This window comes from Schistocerca nitens, chromosome 3 (genome assembly GCF_023898315.1).
Source record: "Schistocerca nitens isolate TAMUIC-IGC-003100 chromosome 3, iqSchNite1.1, whole genome shotgun sequence".
Lineage (NCBI taxonomy): Eukaryota > Metazoa > Arthropoda > Insecta > Orthoptera > Acrididae > Schistocerca > Schistocerca nitens.
The window spans coordinates 651,893,915-651,916,226 of NC_064616.1; the positions used below are offsets into that span (position 1 = coordinate 651,893,915).

Sequence of the window (22,312 nt, forward strand, 5' to 3'; positions counted from 1 at the left end):
GTTGGCCGTCACAGTCTGCTCCGCAAGGAAAAATAGTCTTGTAATTTTATCATGCGCCATGGCACACCACACGTTCACGTTAGGTAGGTGGTAAGTTCCTATGGGACCAAACTGCTGAGGTCATCGGTCCCTAGGCTTACACACCACTTAATCTAACTTAATACTAACTTACGCTAAGGACAACACACACACCCATGCCTAAGGGAGGACTCGAACCTCCGACGGGGGGAGCCGCGCTAACAGTGGCAAAGCGCCCAAACTGCCCGGTTCACATTAGGGGTGTTACATTCGTGAACGAGGATTTTCAGAAGCCCATACTCATTCATCATTCATCATATCTGTAACAAACTCGAATCGTTTGGATCTGTTAGTGGGTTTGATATCGTGCAACAACTGTAATTTGTAACCAGAAAACCGGAGACGTTTCTCTTCAATCTTATGAACTGTAGTCAAATTTTTTACGAGACTAATTTTCAAGCACATGAATGAACCGATTTTTTGGATCTCTATCTCGCATAGCTTCTGCAGACTCTCACTTACGGATGGGCTACCAGAACGCGGTTTGTCCAACAAACTGCCGGTATCCTTTAACTGTTTATCCCAGCGATTAATGTTGTTTCTCTGTGGTGACTTCGTTGTACATGCGATGGCCTTCACGTTGAACACTGGTAACGGATTCGAATCTAGATAAAATGCGCAAATGTGTGTGAAATCTTATGGGACTTAACTGCTAAGGTCATCAGTCCCTAAGCTTACACACTACTTAACCTAAATTATCCTAAGGACAAACACACATACCCATGCCCGAGGGAGGACTCGAACCTCCGCCGAGACCAGCCGCACAGTCCATGACTGCAGCGCCTCAGACCGCTCGGCTAATCCGGCGCGGCTCGAATCTAACAAGCCACAGAACAATACACTGCACTTCCTTCTGTACTACATCTCGACGGGCGAGGCATGATCCGCTGCTGCTGCACTAGTTCGTTGTGTTGCGTCATCACCTGCACGCGCACACCATTGAACATCGTACTACAGAAACTCTTTGCGATGCTGTCCAATGTTGCGCAAGTTTCAACTTTTCATTTCATTTCTGTTACTCACAACAACGTTCATAACTGCACTATGACTTTACGGACGCGCTGTACAGCATTTCGCTCCCTGAATTACTCTAGCTACGTTCAGAATTTCAAATAGTGTATTACAGTCGACATTGTAAAAAGCTTTCTCCAAATATACAAAAATCATAGATGTAAGTCTGTCTTTTCGTAACCTATCTACTAGCGTCAGTATTGCCTCGCGTATTCCTACATTTTCCCGGAATCCAAACTGATTTTTCCCGATGTCGGCTTGTACCAGTTTTTCCACTCTTCCGCATTTAATTCGTGTTAGTATTTTGCAACTATGACTTATTAAACTGATAGTTCGGTAATATTCACATCAGCTTTCTTAGGTATTGAAATTTTTACATTATTCTTGCAGTGTGAGGGTATTTCTTCTGTATCATACGTCTTGTACACTAATGGAACAGTTTTGTCATGGCTGGCTCTCCCATGCGTATCAGTAGTTCCGACGGAATGTGGTCTACTCCAGGGGCTTTGTTTCGGCTTCGGTCTTCCTGTGCTCTGTCAAATTCTTATCGCAGTATCATATTTCCCATCAAATCTTGATCTAGTTCTTCCTTTCCTTCTGTTACATTACCTTCAAGCCCCTATTCATTCTCCTTGCAGCTTTCAGCTTTCACTTCTTTGCTCAGTACCATTTTCCCATTTGAGCCCTTGATATTCGTACAGATTCTCCTGTTTCTCTAAAGATCTCTTTAATTTTCCTGTAGGCGGTATATGTCTTTCCCCTAGCTATATATCTCCTACATCGTTACATTTGTCCTACAGTCATCCCTGCTTAGTTATTTCGCACTTCCTGTCAGTCTCATTTTTTACGTGTCTGTATTCCATTTGGCCAGCTCATCTGCTCCAATTTTATATTTTCTTATTTCCTCAATTACTTCCAATATCTGCTGTGATATCTAAGAACTTCTGCTACATCTAGTCTTCTTACTCATTTGATCCTCTGTTGCCTCCAGCATTTCATCTCTCAGTGATACCTTTTCGTCTTCTACTGTATTCCTTTCCCCTGTTTTAATCAATAGTTGCCTAATGGTTCATTTGAAACTCTCAATAACCTCTAGTTCTTTCAACTTATCCATGTCCTCTCTCCTTAATTTCATGCCTTTCTGAAAGTTGTTTAGTTTTAATCTACAGTGCATAAAATTTAAAATATGGTTCTGAAATCTCTATCTTAACATTATATAATCAATCTCCAGGTCTCTTTCACGTGTACGACCTTCTTTCATGGTTCTTAAATAAAATGACAGCGATGATCAAATTATGCTCTGTACAAAATTCTACCAAGTGGCTTCGTCTTTTTATTGCTTCCCCCAGTCTATATTTACCTACTATTTTTCCTTCTCTTCTTCTTCCTACTATCAAATTCCAATCCCCAAACACAATTAAATTTTACGCTCCCTTAACTCTTAGTAATTTGTTTTATCGCATCATACATCCTTTCAGTCTCTTCATCATCTGCGGAAAAAATGGGTGTGAATTCGTAAGGGACCAAACTGCTTGAGGCAGCCACTCCGCGCGCCGTCATCTGCGGAGCTAATTGGCATATAAACTAGTACTACTGTGACAAGTATTGGCTTTGTGTCTATCTTAGCTACGATAATACGTTCACTACGCTGTTCATAGCAGCTTTCACGTATTCTTATTTTCTTATTCATTATTAGACTTACTTCTGCATTACCCCTATTTGCTTTTGTATTTATAACCCTATACTCATCTGACCAAAAGCCCTGCTCCTCCTGCCACCGAATTTCACTAATTCTCAGTACTTCTAAGTTTAACCCATACATTTCCGCTTTTACCGAAGAGGATAACATTATAATTTAACATACAGTATAGCAGCATGACCTCGGGAAGGCTAACGGGTGTAGTTTTACCTTGCTCCCAGCCTACTCAGTACCGACGCAACAAGGCCTTGATCGGTGATGGTACAAGTCTACATCAGTTAATAACACAGACTGTTGCCCGTGCAACTACTGAAAAGGCTGGTGCTCCTCTTCAGCAACCACATGTTTGTCTGTCTTCTCCACAGATACCCCTTCGTTTAGATAGTACCTACGGTACGGCTACTTTCATCGTTGAGGCACGCTAGTCACCACCTTCATAAAGTCCGTGGTTCTTGGGGAGACCTGTTAATTATGCTTCTGAAAAAATAGTATTTACTCTTTTCTTCTATCATTGTATGTCACTGTGCATTGGTGTTCATGCATATGTCACCTGTGATAAGACTATAAAAAAGTAAGAAGATTTTATGAAGAACGACGCCTGTCTTTTCCTCCTTCAATATTATTTCGACGTGTTTTTCCTTCAAGCAGTGAGTTACGACACGAAGATTTTTTGTTCGAGTCCATTACTTTTACCCTGGTAACAACTAGCAGCTCATAATTATAAATAAGCGTGAGATACTTTTCTGTCTCTCAAACAAAGAAAATAGTTGTGTAGTAAATACTTAAATTTATTTTGTTAACACTGTTATCATGTAATTTACTTCATATTTTCCTAGAAAAGCACGTTTCAACTATTAGTCGAGAATTCCCTAGAGTTATTTTCTCGAAATATACTTTCTAAGAAACTGTATTAATTTATTCACCTTAAATGTGGGAACATTTGAAATCCTTGTTCATAAAATAATATTAAGTTCCTCTCGTAGAGGTCATAAAAATATAGGAGACATTTCGTACCTCCCCACTAGTTCACCACGTTTGACGAAGGGGTCTGACTGCGGTTCTGGCCCGGGAGATGCGCTGATGCCAATAACTAGAGTGGCTTGCATTGCGTCAGCAGAAAGCAAACCGCAGACGGTTGAAATTCCCGCTGTGCACGCGACTCAAAATGAACAATATCGCTAGGTCGATAGCTGTTGGTACCACAGTTACGTCATAGCCGTTCTATGTGGATGACGTCATGCTTGCGCCTTTCCAAGCTGACAGCGGAAGAACACAACGGCAGCCTGGAATTCGGTTGCGCGTAGAAATGATCACATCCGGTACAACACTATTTCTAATGTGGGTGAATAGCTGCCGATCAGCTCTGTCACAATAATGCCTTTTATTGAGTATTAGTGACAGATTACGAGTATAATGCCAAATGTGTACTCGACACCCAAACACCTGACTTTTTGCAAGTAGTGATTTTCAAATTAAATCATTCGAGTACACCTCGTAATCCATTCAAAGCTTCTACTTCCCACTGGCTCCTCTCGATTCCGTTCAGAGTACACAGAGATTTCCGTTCTAATTTCTTTCTCATCTTCGTTGGCTACATCTTCATGGCCAAAGGGTATCTGAACCTAGCTCGTTTCGAATATAAGTCGAATGCCTTGGTCACTGCACAAACTAACTCAGTGTTCAAATCGGGTATGCCTGAATCAGAAAGGAAGATATTCATGTATGAAGTGCGTTAATAGGGTAAATTATGTATCAAACATGTGTAAATTCCGACGAATAAGCCACAGAAGTGTCTTGTCGCAAATTTCGTCTTTTCGAAACTGTTCTGATAAGCTGTGTTAAACCCTTAATATCTGAATAAATTTCTAATTGAAATAATTTTTTTTAAAAAAATCACATTTTAACCAGTAATGAAGTGTTATAGGATACATAAGGAACAATCTAAGATATGTTATACTTAACAATATAATTATGTACGTCGCATATTTCCAACAACAAGCATTTGAGAAACTGAACATTGACAGCACACTATTTAGTAAAAGATTTTTATTGAACATTTCGATGATACATTGACAGTAGTTATATGATTAAAAATAAAAAAAAATACATGGTGGCATACATTTTAAGTAATTATTTGTAATATAATATAGGCTTATCACTCGTGAAATTTTCGGAAACGGTTTATTCTGTTCTGTAGATGCAGATGAGCGTTACATTTACTAGACATGAATACTGTCTGCCCTCTACAATTTGATCTTATGTCGCTAACCTAAGGCCAATGACCAACTGCATCACATCGGGCGGACTTAAGTGGAACCGGTTTTGCTGGAATTTCATGCTTCTTGTATATTAGTTCTGCCTTTATACTGCCTAGAGACCTATCGCTCTTTTCATCTGTCGCACCTTTCCCCATCTTGCAGAGTGGCTCTGTTATTGTAGATTTGAATTTTGGTAGATTATTTTGTTTGTTTCGAGGATTTTAAAACTGTCACAGTCCCTCTTCGCAGATAGTACATGAGCCTTGAAATCTCCATTTGCATACAGTGGAGCATAAAACCTCGGGGATCTATCGCATATAAAATAAAAGCTTCAGTGTACTAACAGCTCATTAGAATTTCCACATCGCGATAGAAGTGAAATGTAATCAGTCAAAACAGTGCTGATGTCGGATGTTCATATGAATTATTCGAAACTTGTAATAAATTTAAGTATATACATACGTAAATAACAAACAAAATCTGTCACTGAAGTGTTCTGGTCCTTTAAATTGAAGTAAATATTTGATTTTACCTCTCTTGATTTCATCTCTTGCAAGCGCCGACAAATGTACACAAAAGCCTAATGATGCACATTATATACAAATAATATTTTCGAATTAACTTGCACCTGCGACTAATTTGTTACATCAAAATGTGATTTATAGAACGAACAAATAATTTTCAGAAGTGAGCTTGCCTCTGTGTCTAGCTGCAATTATTGAACCAACTTCTCGAGTGGGTCCCGTGAACAAAGGCGTGAACAGTAAGTCACTTGAGGATAACTCAAAACACTCATGGGACGGAATCACACGTAAGAGTTGTTGGTAGCTTCGTGTAGGATCTGTACCTACCGTCACTGTCACTCAAAAAAAAAGGAACCTTCCATTTATTACAGTCGCTTTGACATGATACGAATTCGCGACGCACGGACTTAAGGGGTTAAAAATCAGCGGCAATATACGGGAGAAACAGTGTAACGAACTTCTAACATTATCGTAAGTTGATTTGATGCTGCTTGGAATTATTGTTACGTAACTTTTACTTTCTTCTTGACTTTTCCCCATGCTTTGTTTGGAGTGTAGCTTTGTATCGAAGTGAAACGTGAAAGATAAGCAGTGCAGATCAGAAGACAATTGAAGCATTTGAACTGTGTGGCCGGCCGCGGTTTTCTATCGGTTCTAGGCGCTCAGTCCGGAACCGCGAGACTGCTACGGTCGCAGGTTCGAACCCTGCCTCGTGCATGGATGTGTGTGATGTCCTTAGGTTAGTTAGGTTTAAGTAGTTCTAAGTTCTAGGGGACTGATGACCACAGATGTTAAGTCCCATAGTGCTCAGAGCCATTTGAACCATTTGAACTGTGGAGTTACAGGAGAATGCTGAAGATGAAGATGGAATGGATAGGTCACATATCTAATGAAGAGGCATTACATAGAATTGGGTAGGAAGCAAATTTATGGTACAAATTGACTAATAGAAGGGGTCAGTTGATAGCCCACATCCAGAAACATCAGGGAATCGTCAGTTTGGTAATGGAGGGACAATTTTAGAGGGAGACCGAGGCTTGAGTACAGTATACAGGTTTGAAGTGACTGTAGGTTGCAGTGTATCTGGGTCGTGAAGAGATTCAATTACACAGAATACTTTTACTTTGAGAGCTGAATCAACGCTATCCTTGTACTGAAGAACACAATCGTTCGGCCATCCCGATTTAGGTTTTCCGTGATTTCCCTAAATCTCTTAAGACAAATCCCGGCCTAGTTCCTTCGCAAGGGTACAGCCATTTTCCTTCTCCATCTTTCCCTAATCCGAGCTTATGCTCCGTCTCTAATGACCTCACTGTCGACGGGACGTTAAACACTAATCTCCTTCTCCGGCAACATACAATACTTTTTGCTTTCTGCTGAACTACCCAGGACATTTCACCAGCGAAAAAAGTGACTAACGACTGAGCTGTTAAACTTATCATAGAGTTGTGAAACTACTATAGGCTGCTGTAGACTGTCGTAAGTAAGCGTAGGCTACGGTAGTTTTCCTGGTAGCTTTGGTCAATTAAGGTCGTAACTGCGTGATCTGTGCGTTAGCTATATTGCACACCTATCGAGTGCTATCTCATATGGATCGGCTTGTTTACATAAGTGATTAGTGTGTTACTAGATTCCCCTAGAAAACGGAAGCGATGAACCGTTTAGAAACTGAGGATATATAAATGATCACGTAACCTATGGAACATTTTTGATGTTTGGTTTGTGGAGCGCACAACTGCGGGGTCATCAACGCCCGTACAAACCCCAAATTTTTACACAGCCCTATTTTTGTACTCAGTCCAGTCCAACCACTGTCACGAATGATGATGATGAGGAAATTATGAGGACAACACAAACCTCCACTCCCCGGGCAGAGAAAATCCCCAACCCGCCCGGGAATCGAACCCGGGACCCTGTGTTCCAGAGGTAGCAACGCTAGCCACAACACCACGAGCTGTGGACATGGAACAGTTTTGTTCTACGTAGTTATCCTCTGGTCTGTTACTTAAAAATGAACAGTATTTATATCAAAATTGGAACTGTCGATGTTTAATTTAGGTTTTATTCCAAATTGTTTATTTGTAACGTGAAACAGGGGGATGTCGTAGTAAAAACAAAAAAAATACATGTTTATCATCTATTGCTGGAACGCGCAGTACCCTCAAAAAGAGGCAAAATAAAAAATCGCAAAACAAAAAATGTATCAAACATCGCTTCAATACTTCGTCGAATTTATACTAAACATATTTCTGTTATTCATAAACCACTTTTACATTTATCAATAAAATAATAACAGGAAAGTCTTACGTTTGGTCATGATGAAGAATGTTCTATCGAGTACAAAAAACAACAATAAATATACAGATTTTTTAATGTTTATGCGTCTAAACTGTACTTGCATCAGAAGTAACTGCATTGGTTACATAAAAGTTGCACGATCAACTATTTTTTGTTACTTATGAATAGCAACTTATATTCTTAAGGATATAAAATACACAATGGACTATCAATGAATGATGTGCGGTTGTAATTAGGTGCAAAACAACCAACCAACCAAACAAACAAACAAAGAGAAGTCGTCGACTCCCAGTTTCTCTCTTACACATTAAATATGTTTCGTTCTCTACAAATGCTACCAGTACTAACGGAGAATCTACCATTTACTACGATATTTATCTTGTATACCACAAATAACGAACCGTATTTTCGGTAGAGTGCAACTCTAATTTAGCATAAAAGCATACGAGAGCCCTATTGCAGGTAAACACAGGTTTCAGTAAAACCATCGTAGCAAAGTACCTTCCACATGCATAATGAGCTTGATGAAAGTGATTATGAAATCATTAGAAACATGAGGTGTAGTGTCAAAAATGAGTGACTGTGTAACGAATGAAGTTGCATAGCAACCAAGGTACTGCCAGGAAACCGTAATTTAGAGATTTTTCAGCGAGCCACAACGAGGGTATCAGTTAGCCGATGACGCATCGAATTTACGTATTTTACAGCCTACAGGAGAGGAACCGTTCGGAAACAATGGCTTCTCGTATCAGCATGCAGCATGAAATGCACCCTGTTATAAAGCACCTTCTGTGAGGCAGTAGTATGTGAACAATAACATTTCTAAAATGGACTGGCCTGCCTAGAACCACGATTTGAATCCAGTGTAGCACCTCTGGGACGAGTTAAATGCCGACTTCACTTCAGACGCAAGCGTCCAACATTACTCACTACCTTCCCTGGTTTCGGCTTTTAAAACCAAGAGAGGTGGCGCAGAGGTTATCAAACTAGATTCGTATCCGAGAGGATGATGGTTCAAATCCGCGTCGTATCATCCAGATCTAGTTTTTCCACGATTTCTCTAAATCGCTCCACGCAAATTCCGGGATATTTCCTTTGAAACAGCATGGCCGATTTCCTTCCCCATCCTTAAAACAATCCGAGCTTGTGCTCCGTCGTTAGTGACCTCCATGTCAACTGGCGTTAAACCTTAATCTTCCTTCTTTCTTTCGGCTGTTGCGGAAGACTTTGCTGCCATTCCTCCTCAGACATTCAGACACCTCAGCTGAAGTGTGCCCCACAGAGATCATGTTCTCGTAAGGGCGAACGGCGGACACATCTCTTATTAATGTTAATTGATGGGTCGGTCAGTGCTGCTGCAGACGTCACAGTTGCTGCAAACCAATCCGTTTCCTGACTCAGGATATGTCACGTGGCTGTACCATCTTGCACGACCTAGTGAACTATACACTGAGGTAACATAAGTCATGGGATAGTGATATGCCATATACAGACGGCGGTAGTATCGCGTACACAAGGTATAAGAGGACAGTACATTGACGCAACTGTAATTTGTACTCAGTTGATTCGTGTGAACAGGTTTCCCACGCGATTATGGCCGCACGACAGGAATTAAGAGACTTTGAACGCGGAATGGTAGCTGGAGCTAGACGCATGTCACATTCCATTTATGAAAGCGTTAGGAAATTCAATATTCCGAGATCCACAGTTCCAAGAGTGTGCCGAGAATACCAAATTTCAGGCGTTACCTCTCACCACGAGCAACGCAATGGCCAACGGCCTTCACTTAACGACCGAAATCATCGACATTTTCTTACAGTTGTCAGTGCTAACAAACAAGCAACACTGCTTGAAATAACAGAAGAAATCAATGTGGGACGTACGAAGAACGTATCTGTTAGGACAGTGCGGTGAAATTTGCCGTTAATGGGCTATGACAGCAGGCGACCGACACGAGTGCCTTTGCTAACAGCACGACATTGCCCGCAGTGCCTCTCCTGGGCCATATCGGTTAGACGCTAGACGACCGGAAAACCGTGGCTTGGTCAGATAATTCTCGATTTCATTTGGTAAGAGCTGATGGCTGGGTTCGAGTGTGACGCAGGTCCCACGAAGCCAAGGACCCGAGTTGTCAACGAGGCGCTGTGCGAACTCCGTAATGATGCGGGTTGTGCTTACATAGACTGGACTGAGTCCTCTGGTCCGATTGAACCGACCGTTGACTGGACGTGGTTATGTTCGGCTACTTGGAGACAATTTGCAGCCACTCACGGACTTCGTGTTCCCTTACAACGATGGAACTGTTATGGGTGACAATGCGCCATGTCAGTGGGCGACAGTTGTTTGCAGTTGGTTTGAAGAACATTCTGGACAAGTCGAGTAAATGATTTGGCCACTCAGATCGCCCAACATGAATCGCATCGAACATTTACGCTACATGATCGATAGGTCAGTTAGTGCAGAAAATCCTGCACCGGCAACACTTTCGCAGTTATGGCCGACTGTAGAGGCAGCACTGTTCAGTATTTCTGCAGGGGCTTCCGACGACATGTTGAGTTCATGACACGTCCAGTTCCTGCACTACGCCAGGCAAAAGATAGTCCGACACGGTATTAGGAGGTATCCAATGACGTTTATTCTCCATTTCAGTTCGGCTCGATGCCTAACTGGGTTATAGCCACTGTTGCTGCCAGGAGTGGCACCTTTGTGTATTAATTTTCGCTACGACAAATTTAAACATGTGTTCCAACTACTATAGCGTTTACGCATAATTAGTAAATCCGTTGATCATTGTTCTATTTCCTGATGCTCTGTTATTCAACAATGGTATCTGTGAAGTTACATAGCAGTGCCTTTCTAAGGATATCTACGATTGCATTCGTTATTGTTATATAGCGCCAGTACATGCCGTCGAGGTACGAGTTGTCATTGGGAAATACGAGCACCTCTATCACAGTTGCACTAAAATAATGTTCTAGAGCTCCACTTTTCAGGATATCATTAGTGAAGAAGCAATTGAAATTATAAGGGGCGATCAAAAAGTTTCCGTTTGAGGGCGTTGCTACATTTGCATCTTGACGTGACTCCGATCCGTGCGTATTAGCACCGACATGTAGGCAAGGAATTAGTGTGGCAGTCGTGCTTTCCGACGTGAGTACGATAAATACTGGAACGTGAACTGTTGCGACGTTTTTGCCAAATGCCTCGAAATAAGACCAAAGGGCTGCTATTATTTTCTTCGCTGCCGAAGCACAAACACCGGTAGATGCCCGTCGGAGAATGAAGAATGTGTATGCGGCAGCATGTCTGTCGAAAACCAACGTTGTGAAATGGTGCGACAAGGGGTGCTGCTGCTTCGTGACAATGTACGTCCCCATATCGCAAATATCGTAACGTAGAAGTTATGCCTCAAGTGGGAGACACTCGTGCATCCGCCATATAATCTTGATCTCTCTCTATGCGATTATCACGCCTGCCCCTTAAAAAATGTCCTAAAGCTTCGACGAATCCTGTCAGATGAGGATGTGCAGCAGGCAGTTACGAACTTCTTCAGGCGGCTACACAGTTATACAGAACGGGTATCTTCTATCTGGTGCGTAGGTGGGACGATTGGCTCAATGTTCACGACGATTTTGCCTGACCGGCATACTGATTCTGGACTGCTCGGCCTTAGAACGGAAACTTTTTGTTCGTCCCTTATATATTGCGATTATCACGCCTGCCCCTTAAAAATGTCCTAAAGCTTCGACGAATCCTGTCAGATGAGGATGTGCAGCAGGCAGTTACGAACTTCTTCAGGCGGCTACACAGTTATACAGAACGGGTATCTTCTATCTGGTGCGTAGGTGGGACGATTGGCTCAATGTTCACGACGATTTTGCCTGACCGGCATACTGATTCTGGACTGCTCGGCCTTAGAACGGAAACTTTTTGTTCGTCCCTTATATATTCTGAGAAGTTAAAAAATGGTTCAAATGGCTCTGATCACTATGGGACTTAACACCTGAGGTCATCAGTCCCCTAAACTTAGAACTACTTAAACCTAACTAGCCTAAGGACATCAACTCATCCATGCCCGAGGCAGGATTCGAACCTGCGACCGTAGCAGCAGCGCGGTTCCGGAATGAAGCACCTAGAACCGCTCGGCCACAGCGGCCGGCTTTCTGGGAAGTCGTCAACAATCGTGACATCGGTTTGGCGCTACCGACTGGGGTATACACTGGTTCAAGCATTAGGGAGGAGATGAGTTAGATTTCTCTCCGGTCATCCAGATTTAGATTCTCTTTGATTTTTCAAAATTGTTTTAGGCGAATGCCAGTTTGGTGCCTTTGACAACAACATGGCCGATTTCCTTCCGCGTCTCTTGGAATTCGAGCTTATGGTCCGAATCTAAAGATCTAGTTGTCGACGGGAAGTCAAAACTTAACCTTTCTTCTCTTTCACACGAGACGTGGTAGCCTATAGTATCTTGATAGGAGAGTTGTGCGGCCATGAGGGGTGACATGGTCCCCTAATAATAACGGCGATTCAGTGTTTGACAATATAAAGAAACCAAAAATGTCTATGATCGCAACAATTTGTTTTATTCAGTGACCGGTTTCGATCGTTATGATCATCTTCGTGATGACCTACAAAAGAATGTTCATACCCCCGAGTAAGAACTTCAATGAAAGTTAGCAACACTAGAAATAGTAACGTTGATTCATATTATACGAGAACCGTATATTAAACAACATACTTGTCCCATAGAAGTTAATAAAAGATGCAAATAAAATGTATTGCCTTAATTAGCACCGTCGCATAGTATAAAAACATGATAAAATTGTAATAAACACTCATGACCCTTGGTGCAGGGTACCCGTCAACAGACCTTGCTTAAAGCTGCAGAACAAGCAGCTGAATGGGCTTGACCGCAATGTGTCACTGACCTTAAGCACTGTTTACAGTGACTTGTTAAAAGCAAGAAATATGATAGATCAACCAAAGTAGTATACGTTAAAAATGTAGTTAAAAAAGAGCTAGAGCTTAAACATGGGTCTACAGTAAACTGTTCGTTAAAATTAGTTTCGCGAGTTTTCGTCACCGGCCGCTATGGCCCTGCTGTTCTAGGCGCTGTTGCTGTTGCTACGGTCACAGGTTCGAATCCTGCCTCGGGCATGGTTGTGTGTGATGTCATTAGGTTAGTTAGGTGTAAGTAGTTCTAAGTCTAGGGGACTGATGACCTCAGATGTTAAGTCCCATAGTGCTTAGAGCCATTTTAACCATTTGAGTTTTCATGTACATAGTGAGCTAGACACCGAGCTTTAGTGCAGTTCTCCTGGTCGTTAAGCAGCCTCTTCCATATCCGATGTCGCTAACAAAAGCGATTTTTAAAGCTGTCCCGGAGGTCTCTGGGTGATATCATGATGTTGGAAGAAATTTTCATGCCGGCCGCGGTGGTCTAGCGGTTCTAGGCGCGCAGTCCGGAACCGCGCGGCCGCTACGGTCGCAGGTTCGAATCCTGCCTCGGGCATGGATGTGTGTGATGTCCTTAGGTTAGTTAGGTTTACGTAGTTCTAAGTTCTAGGGGACTGATGACCACAGATGTTAAGTCCCATAGTGCTCAGAACCATTTGAACCATTTTTGAAATTTTCATTGACAATATTTTCCCAATGAAGGGAAGAGGAGCGGGCGCGTAATGTTCCTCGTTATCCGACTCTGCTGCAACGTCTTCTGTTAAATTGAAATTCTCTCTTCATTATCGTATGAGTGAGACCATTTGGCACTAATGACAATGATTCGGCGTCCCTATTGGAGTTTTGGGAATGAAGTATGCTATGTGCTAGGATGGGATTTGCCCTCTCCCTCGACTCTCATTATGATCACCAACAGAATCCGGCCGTACATTCCACATTCACAGTCTCCTACAATAAGGATACTCGCATATAACACATCATTACACGTGGGCGGCAAGCAGCGATGAAGCACCTTCACTTTCAACTTTCAACCTTACGTTGGTGCGCAATGCAGCGATTCTACGTTGTCACTAGTTCAAATGGTTCAAATGGCTCTGAGCACTATGGGACTCAACTGCTGAGGTCATTAGTCCCCTAGAACTTAGAACTAGTTAAACCTAACTAACCTAAGGACATCACACACATCCATGCCCGAGGCAGGAGTCAAACCTGCGACCGTAGCGTCTCGCGGTTCCAGACTGCAGCGCCAGAACCGCGCGGCCACTTCGGCCGGCGTTGTCACTAGTGCTCGCTGACTTTCAGCGAGCGACCGTCACTGATCCCAATAACAATTTCATATTCAGACTGCTCTTCAACTTTTCAATCTCAAGTCCATCGCAATGTTTCAGCAGCACCCGGAGAAACCAGAGAGGATATTACGCAGAATATTTTGATTTTATAGCAGTGTCATCCATCAGCAAAGTCTAGAATAATAAAAAAAAATATATTACGCTGCAATAGCCTTCAAGTTATGACACAATTCCCACAGCGTATTCCTCACAGAAATACTGCAAAAATGTTATTTTGGCGTAATATCCTTTATGAGTGATGCAATTGTGTGGGAACAGATATAAGAGTTTGAAAAATCGAGTTACAGTCCCGAAATGATGACTCGAACTGACGAGTGAAATTTTGACATTGAGAGAACGGAGAACTCAGTAGTTCTAAATTTCGTTGCGTATTCGTGTTCCACAGGAGAGAACAACGGTTCCCGTTTAACGCTGTGGATCAGCTCGTATTGGCAACACTCGAGACCAGTCGTTACTTGTTCTCATTTGTCGGATATGTATTCGTTTCCGTTTCTTCTAGCTGCCCCTTCGACAGGAATTTTGGTATTTCCCATTTGTTATATTAAAAGAGAATATTGCATTTAAAGGTGTGTTAAAAGAACACTATTAGATCATGCGTAAGTTATTTTTAAGCTAACGTAATCGTTTAGATTTTGGCTGGGAATTTTTCCATTAACTTTCATAAACTATTATGAAAACATGAAAAGATTAAATATTTTGAAATCAAGCCATGATAAAAATATTAAAATCACATAATGTAGTACAATTTTAATAACGACGATTAATAAAAATTGGAAAGCACTGTTAAATGTTTTATGAAATAATTTGCCTAAAAGTAAGAAATGAACTAGATTAGAGAAACATTTGACGGACCTTTGAATAATGCTTGAATTCATTTACAGCAAATTACACTGCTGAACTGTCAGTTTGAAAGTTTCTGCAACACAACTTTTATTTACGTGAGTCTACATGGAAATGACTGAATAACAACGAAAAGACACAATCACAAAGCCAGTAAGAATTTCCTACTAGAGGCAACAAAAGATAACTTCTAAGTTTCCCACGAGCGTCCGTGATAACACACATACACTTAATTCCAAGTCCTGTTCCGATGGCGAAGATGTAGTCTTCCGTGGAGACGTCCTTGAGGTCGGTATTCGGCGTGAACTGAAGCCAGTGTTTTTTTTTTCCTTTATTGGATTTCGATTTCCCCCGAATTTTTAAAACGTAAGAAGATAAGAAACAATAAAAGCAGGCAATAAAAAAACGGCGGAAAATTGTGGAAAGTTAAAATGTAAAACAAATAGTGGGCGATGATAATAAAATACACAGGAAGCAGACAGGGAAAATAGTAGACAGACAATTAAAAAACACGGCGACAGTCCGGATTCTGTTCGCAAGAGATATAAAATTCACACCCTGCCACAGTATGATGCTCGTTCGCAACACTTCGGAAAAGACGCACAACACTTAACAATCACTGGAAACACTGCACTAAAAAGTCGGCACGAAGATGACACACCACAGACAAGGGCAGATGGGGGGGGGGCGGGGGGGGGGGGGGAGGTACCTGGACCGATTAGTGGGAAGAAAAGGGAGGGAGGAGAGGAAAAGACGTCCGGTACTGGTTCTAGCTTTTAAATAGTATCGGCCAGCCAATCAGATGTTGGTGTAGTAATACTTCCTGATGCGGAATGTCTGTTTCCAAAACAGCCGATGTTTACCATTGCTTACGCCTTGGTCATAGACAACCTCGTTCCTGTGTTGTGTTAGATGTGTTGCCGGCCCACAGGGGCTACCTTGGCGACGTTGTAACAGACGCTGCACTGTCTAGATAAGCCACCAGACAAATATCCTCCAGTAATCTAAGTTAAACAATGAACTTCAAATTCTCAATCAGCACCTCAGTTTCTGTACATGATTTCGAGCATCACTCAAAGGCGATACTAATGTTTCTCTAATCTATTTTAGTTCTTAATTTTAGGCAAATAATTTCACAAAACATTTGACCTTTTTTTCAATTTATTCATTTCAGAATTATTTATTGGCAAGTTAATATCACACCAACTTGCAGAAAAGATAGTCCTTGAAGAGATGAGCTTTTTGACACTTTATTTACATAGCTAGCAACAGGTGTTCCTGAAATATTTCAATTTTCCCTCTGATGACTAATTAAGTTTTTTTAACACCATTTTTTTTTTAAATTTGACCTCATCCTGTCAATTTGATACCTTACTTGTCCGTTTCCGACTCTACATTTGGCTACGAAAATTCGGAAAAAAATCCATTATTTAATTTCTAGGGAGTTTTGTTTTAGCTCCTCTCAAACATTTTACCAATAATGAAAAGGTAACTAGCTAATTGCCAAACTGCAATATGAGAGTATAACAAGCGAATAAACCAACTGTTTTACAGGAGAAAGACTACGTAGAAAAGAACAGTGTTTCACTATATTATTATTTTGCAAAAAGTGAAATGTTATCCAAGAGAACTACCTTCGGAGATGTATTTAGTTTTCAGATGTGTATTAGATTCCTTTTGATGTTGGAGATTGCTTGATTGTGGTGATGTGTGTGTGTGCAGAGAGGGGCTCACCGCGCGGCGCCGCAGCCAGCGCCTGGTGCTCCACGGCCGACAGCCGACAGCGCCTTCTCGCAAGTGAGTCGCTCCACGCTACCACATAAGCATGCTTTTAATACCTTTCCACAATGATTGCTCGTATTTTGTTTAACATTCACTTTCGTGCAGTTAATTTCTTCCTTTTTTTTTTTGATACGAACACATGTATTCCAAAATTAATCTTTCACTCTGCAATGGAGTGTCCGCTTTTACAAAGCTTCTTAGCAGATTAAAACTGCACGCAGAAACAGTAGCTGAAACCAGATCTTCGTCTTGCGCTGTCACCACTTTTTCGCCGTATGAATTATTGAGGATCAACTCTTGGGTTGTATCTAAGCCTCACTCTGTGCTAGATATGTAGCAGAGACACTCCGGAATTTGGAAAGAGGTGGAAATGTGGTGGCAGATAGTCTTTCAGTATGAAAGCGAAATCTGCTCGCGAAAGGCCAAGATCTGGCTTCCACTCTTGGTGCGCCGCACAGTTTTAATCTGTCAGGACATGTTATCGTTTAATACTTCTAAGCTTCATTCATGAGACGGCGTGTCTTTCACTCTGTGCCAATTCTTTTTCTACACAAATTTATTTTTCACGTTCCTCTCCACTTTACCTTCCGCATGTGTTCTTTCCTGAAACGTTCCCCTCTCTACGTACTAAGTATAAGGTTTTTCTCAGGTAACGCGTGTCTACCGCTTTCATTAATGTTCTGTATTGTTATGTCAATTCCTACCTTTGTGCCGAGTAGACCGAATTGTTTCCCACTTTTTTTTATAAAGAACATTATAGTTACTGGTTTATTTACGGTAAATAATTGTGCTAAGTCTGTACAGTCGTAATTTGAATCATTGTTTAACTACATCCTATACGAATTCGACACTCCAATTTATTATCTACATTAAGACATTCTAGCGCGCTTGCGTTTCATTCATTTCTTTAAATAATAAACTGCTTTAAAAAGTTTGCACATCCTTCGTGTCTGAAAACGTGCGTGGTTTACATTCAAGGGGAACAATGAATGAAATAACAAGCCTTATGAAGTTGAAAGAAACTTTACTGTTAAATAAAAGCAAAAAATAACCAAACCCAGTCTGCTTGAAAGAGCACGTCTTTACACATCTGCGAAATCAAAATCTGCTGCTGGATAATATTTAGTACCATGCTGCTCTCAAATGTTCAAATGTGTGTGAGTTCTTAAGATACCAAACTGCAGAGGTCATCGGTCCCTAGACTTACAGGCTACTTAAACTAACTTAAACTAACGTATGATAAGAACAACACAAACACACCCATTCCCGAGGGAGGACTCGAACCTCCGGCGGGAGGGGCCACGCAGTCAGTAACCGAGCGGCCACTCCGCGCGGCCAAGCTGTTCTATCCCGTGCCGTTTAGCAAATGGTTCAAATGGCTCTGAGCACTATGGGACTTATCTTCTGAGGTCATCAGTCCCCTAGAACTTAGAACTACTTAAACCTAACTAACCTAACGACATCACACACATCCATGCCCGAGGTAGCATTCGAACCTTCGATCACAGCGGTCACGCGGTTCCAGACTGTAGCACCTAGAACCGCTCGGCCACTCCGGCCTGCGCCGTTTAACACGCTTCGTTCTTCCTCGGTATGCTGTCCACAATGCGGTCGATATGTTATAGCTTATGGATGTTCCACTCTTCGACGGCGGCACTGCTTCAGAACACCCACTGTGGATGGAGGGGGCCCATAGCGACGCACTGAAAGTTTCAACTAGTCCCAAGCATACTCAGTGGTTTCATGTCGGCAAATATCGCAGGCCAATCGATTTCGGTTTATTTCTTCATTCTAGACGACTATGTTCGGCCGACGGCCTTGCCGCAGCGGTAACATCGGTTCCCGTTAGATCACCGAAGTTAAGCGCTGTCGGGCTGGGCTAGCACTTGGATGGCGAGCGCTGTTGGCAAGCGGGGTGCACTCAGCCCTTGTGAGGCAAACCGAGGAGCTACTTGATTGAGATGTAGCGGCTCCAGTCTCGGAAACTGACATGCGACCAGGAGAGCGGTGTGCTGACCACATGCCCCTCCCTATCCGCATCCGGTGACACCTGTGTGCTGAGGATGACACGGCGACCGGTCTGTACCGTTGGGGCCTTCATGGCCTGTTTGGGCGGAGTTAAGACGAATATGTTCATGAGGTGATCGTGGTCTGCCTCGTGAATTATCGTCTTGAAAGAAGGAACCTTCGCCGAAATGTCGACTGTAGAACTGGACGATAGGTTCAAGGATCCTCTGCGAATGCTGCACGTCTTAAAATTATCCTCGACAGCGACGACAGCCGTCTGATAAAAGTGCTCTATACCAACACAAATTATGACTGACTCACTTCCCTACTGAATCTGGGGAATTGCGTGTCTGAGAGGTGCATTGCCACCTGGACACCCCTACTCTCTTATATGGCGATCATCATGCGTCAGACAAATCGTGCAGAGAAGCGAACACGACACTATTGATCTGCACCACATTCCAGGTTTTAGCGCCCACCTCCTTGGAGCACTGCAGTACTGGAGTCGTCAGTGGTCTGAGGGGACGGTTGTAAGTAATGGATGACTAGATTTGATATTGATCACGTGGCAACGGTTGCGAAATGCCTGGGTCGACACGGTCTTCGTAGTTGCCTCAAGAAAGGCAGAAAGTAGTTCAGATGCTTTCTCTTCATGGTACTTCTAAGCCATAACTTGTAGGAAGCGATCGGTTGGTGTCGATGACAGTGGGCGACCACTACGAGGCAAATTTTCAGTAGCGGTTCAATGTTCGATTGACGTCGCTGAGGTGTACGCCAGTTCCACGAGCAACTTAACGTAATGCACGAAAGTGACAACGTTCGTAGAATCTACATTTTAAATGAGCGTTCGAGACATATTCACAGATAGAACAGTGTATCTAGGTCGCAATGTCGCCATTATTATTAGAGTTACACTGTGCTCTAAAAAGTGAACTGAAAACAGACTGCGGCTTTACATTACACAAGTATCTCAACGTAGCGATTTCCTATGGTCAAAATAGTATTCAGAAAGAGGTTTCTGATGTTAACAATAGAAAAGAACAACAAGCTCTAAAAATCATTGGGGAGGTGACAAATTTCTATTGAGCAGTTTATGAAATATTTGTAATCACAGTAGTTAGAAATAAATTCTAATATTAAACTAGAAGCCTTCATCTTCCAAGGCAAAATATATATACAGATGTGAAACAGTTGACGGTTTTAAATTTTTGGCTTTGGAAAATTCTCAGAAATCATTAAATGGGTATTTCATAATCATACAGCCTTTGTGTTTGTACATCCTTAACGTTATGATATGTACAAAGCAAGGTTAACAGCTGGTGCGCGTCTTCACATTACACTGCGGTGGCAAAAGTCATGGGACAGCAACATGCATACATACAGTTGGTGGTAGCATCGTGTACACAAGGTGTAAATGGGCAATGAATTGGCAGAGATGTCATTTGCGCTTAGATGATCCATGCGGGCTGTGGCCGAGCGGTTTTAGGTGCTTCAGTCCGGAACCGCGCTGCTGCTACGGTCGCAGGTTCGAATCCTGCATCGGGCTTGAATGTGTGTGATGTCCTTAGGTTAGTTAGGGTTAAGTAGTTCTAAGTCTAGGGGACTGATGAGCTCAGATGTGAAGTCCCATAGTGCTGAGCCATTTTTTGATACATGCGGAAAGGTTTCCGAAGTGAATATGGCCTCAAACGGGAATTAAAAAACTTTGAACCCGGAATGGTAGTTGGAGCTAGATGCATGGGACATTCCATTTCGGAAATCGTTAGGTAATTCATTATCCCGAGATCCACAGTGTCAAGACTGTACCAAGAATTCCACCTCGGACGACGCAGCGGCCGACCGCCGTCACTTAGCGGCCGAGAGCACGCTGTTTGCGTAAAGTTGTCAGAGCTAACAGATAAGCTACACTGCGTGGTATAACCGCAGAAATCAATGTGCCCCGGACGACGAACGTATCCTTTAGGACAGTGTGGCAAAATCTGGCGTCAATGAGCTACGGCAGCAGACGGCCGACGCGAGTGCTTTTGCTAATAGCACGATATCGCCTGCAGTGCCTCTTCAGAGCTCGTGACTCCATCGGTTGACCCTAGCTGGAAAGCCGTGCCCTTGGGTCAGATGAGTCCCGATTTTAGTTGGTAAGAGATGATGACGACGTTCGAGTGTGGCGCAGGGCCCACGAAGCCATGGACCGAAGTCGTCAACAAGGCACTCTGCGAGCTGGTCGTGGCTCCATAATTGTGTGGTCTGTATTTGCGTGGGATGGACTGGGTTCTCTGGTCCAGCTGAACCGATCATTGGCTGAGAATTGTTATGTTCGGACACCTGGAAACTATTTGCAACCGTTCAAGGACTTCATGTTCCCAAATAACAACGGAATTTTTATGGACGACAATGTGTTATGTCAGATGGCCACAATTGTTCACGATTGGTTTCAAGGACTTTCTGGACAATTCGAGTGAATTATTTGGCTGCTGAGATCCCAACCCAACGAACATATATCTGACACTATTGAGGGGTCAGTTCGTGCACAAAATCCTGCTTCGAAAAAACTTCCGCAGTTATGGACGGCTAGTATTTCTGCGTGGACTTCCTTCAACTTGGGTCCATGTCACGTTGAGTTGGTGCGCTATATCGGGCAAACGGAGGTCCGACACGACATTAGGAGCTATCCCTTGACTTCTGCACCTAAATGTATGTGCCATCCCATGTTTAGCATGGGATGAAGTTTTGCATGAAATGCAGTCGGTCATAATGGTTTGAGTACACGATGTTCAGCGAAGGAGTCCCCGCTTTCAAAGTTAAATATCTCGAAAAATAAGGTCGATAGACGAATACAAAAAATACTGTAAGTTGTAAGAATTTCATACAGAAGTTTAGACATAGAAAAGCTGCTGATAGACAGCGTTGCAATCGCAGTACGTAGCGCCTATAAGTGGTTCGTTTAAGCAATTGCCAGAGAGATACTTTCAAGAGCTAAAAAAGCAGGCATCACTCCGCATGCGTTATTATGATGACGTAGAAACCCGTCTTTGGTATTTTCTCTCCTTAAAGGCTTCGCGTCCCATTTCTGGTTGGATACCTGCACGTAGTAGTGGATCAACAGCTGTTATGCTAAATCTGTTTGCCACGTCTCTAAAACTTGTCGCTTTGTGGTCAGCAAACCACAGAAAGATAGAGATAGAGAAGATCCAAAGAAGAGCGGCGCGTTTCGTCACAGGGTTATTTGGTAACCGTGATAGCGTTACGGAGATGTTAAGCAAACTCAAGTGGCAGACTCTGCAAGAGAGGCGCTCTGCATCGCGGTGTAGCTTGCTGTCCAGGTTTCGAGAGTGTGCGTTTCTGGATGAGGTATCGAATATATTGCTTCCCGCTACTTATACCTCCCGAGGAGATCACGAATGTAAAATTAGAGAGATTCGAGCGCGCACGGAGGCTTTCAGACAGTCGTTCTTCCCGCGAACCATACGCGACTGGAACAGAAAAGGGAGGTAATGACAATGGCACGTAAAG

General features: G+C 42.6%; 1 protein-coding gene across 7 annotated transcripts in view; it reads left to right on the forward strand.

Annotated features, from left to right (window-relative positions):
• LOC126248617 (cAMP-regulated phosphoprotein 21) overlaps positions 1-22,312 on the forward strand; it is a 1,051,584-nt gene that overhangs the window by 507,161 nt on the left and 522,111 nt on the right. For all 7 annotated transcript variants that reach the window (XM_049949775.1, XM_049949778.1, XM_049949781.1 and 4 more), the window contains one exon: positions 16,736-16,810. The gene's annotated coding sequence lies outside the window, so the exon portion shown is untranslated. The remainder of the gene's footprint in view (positions 1-16,735; positions 16,811-22,312) is intronic.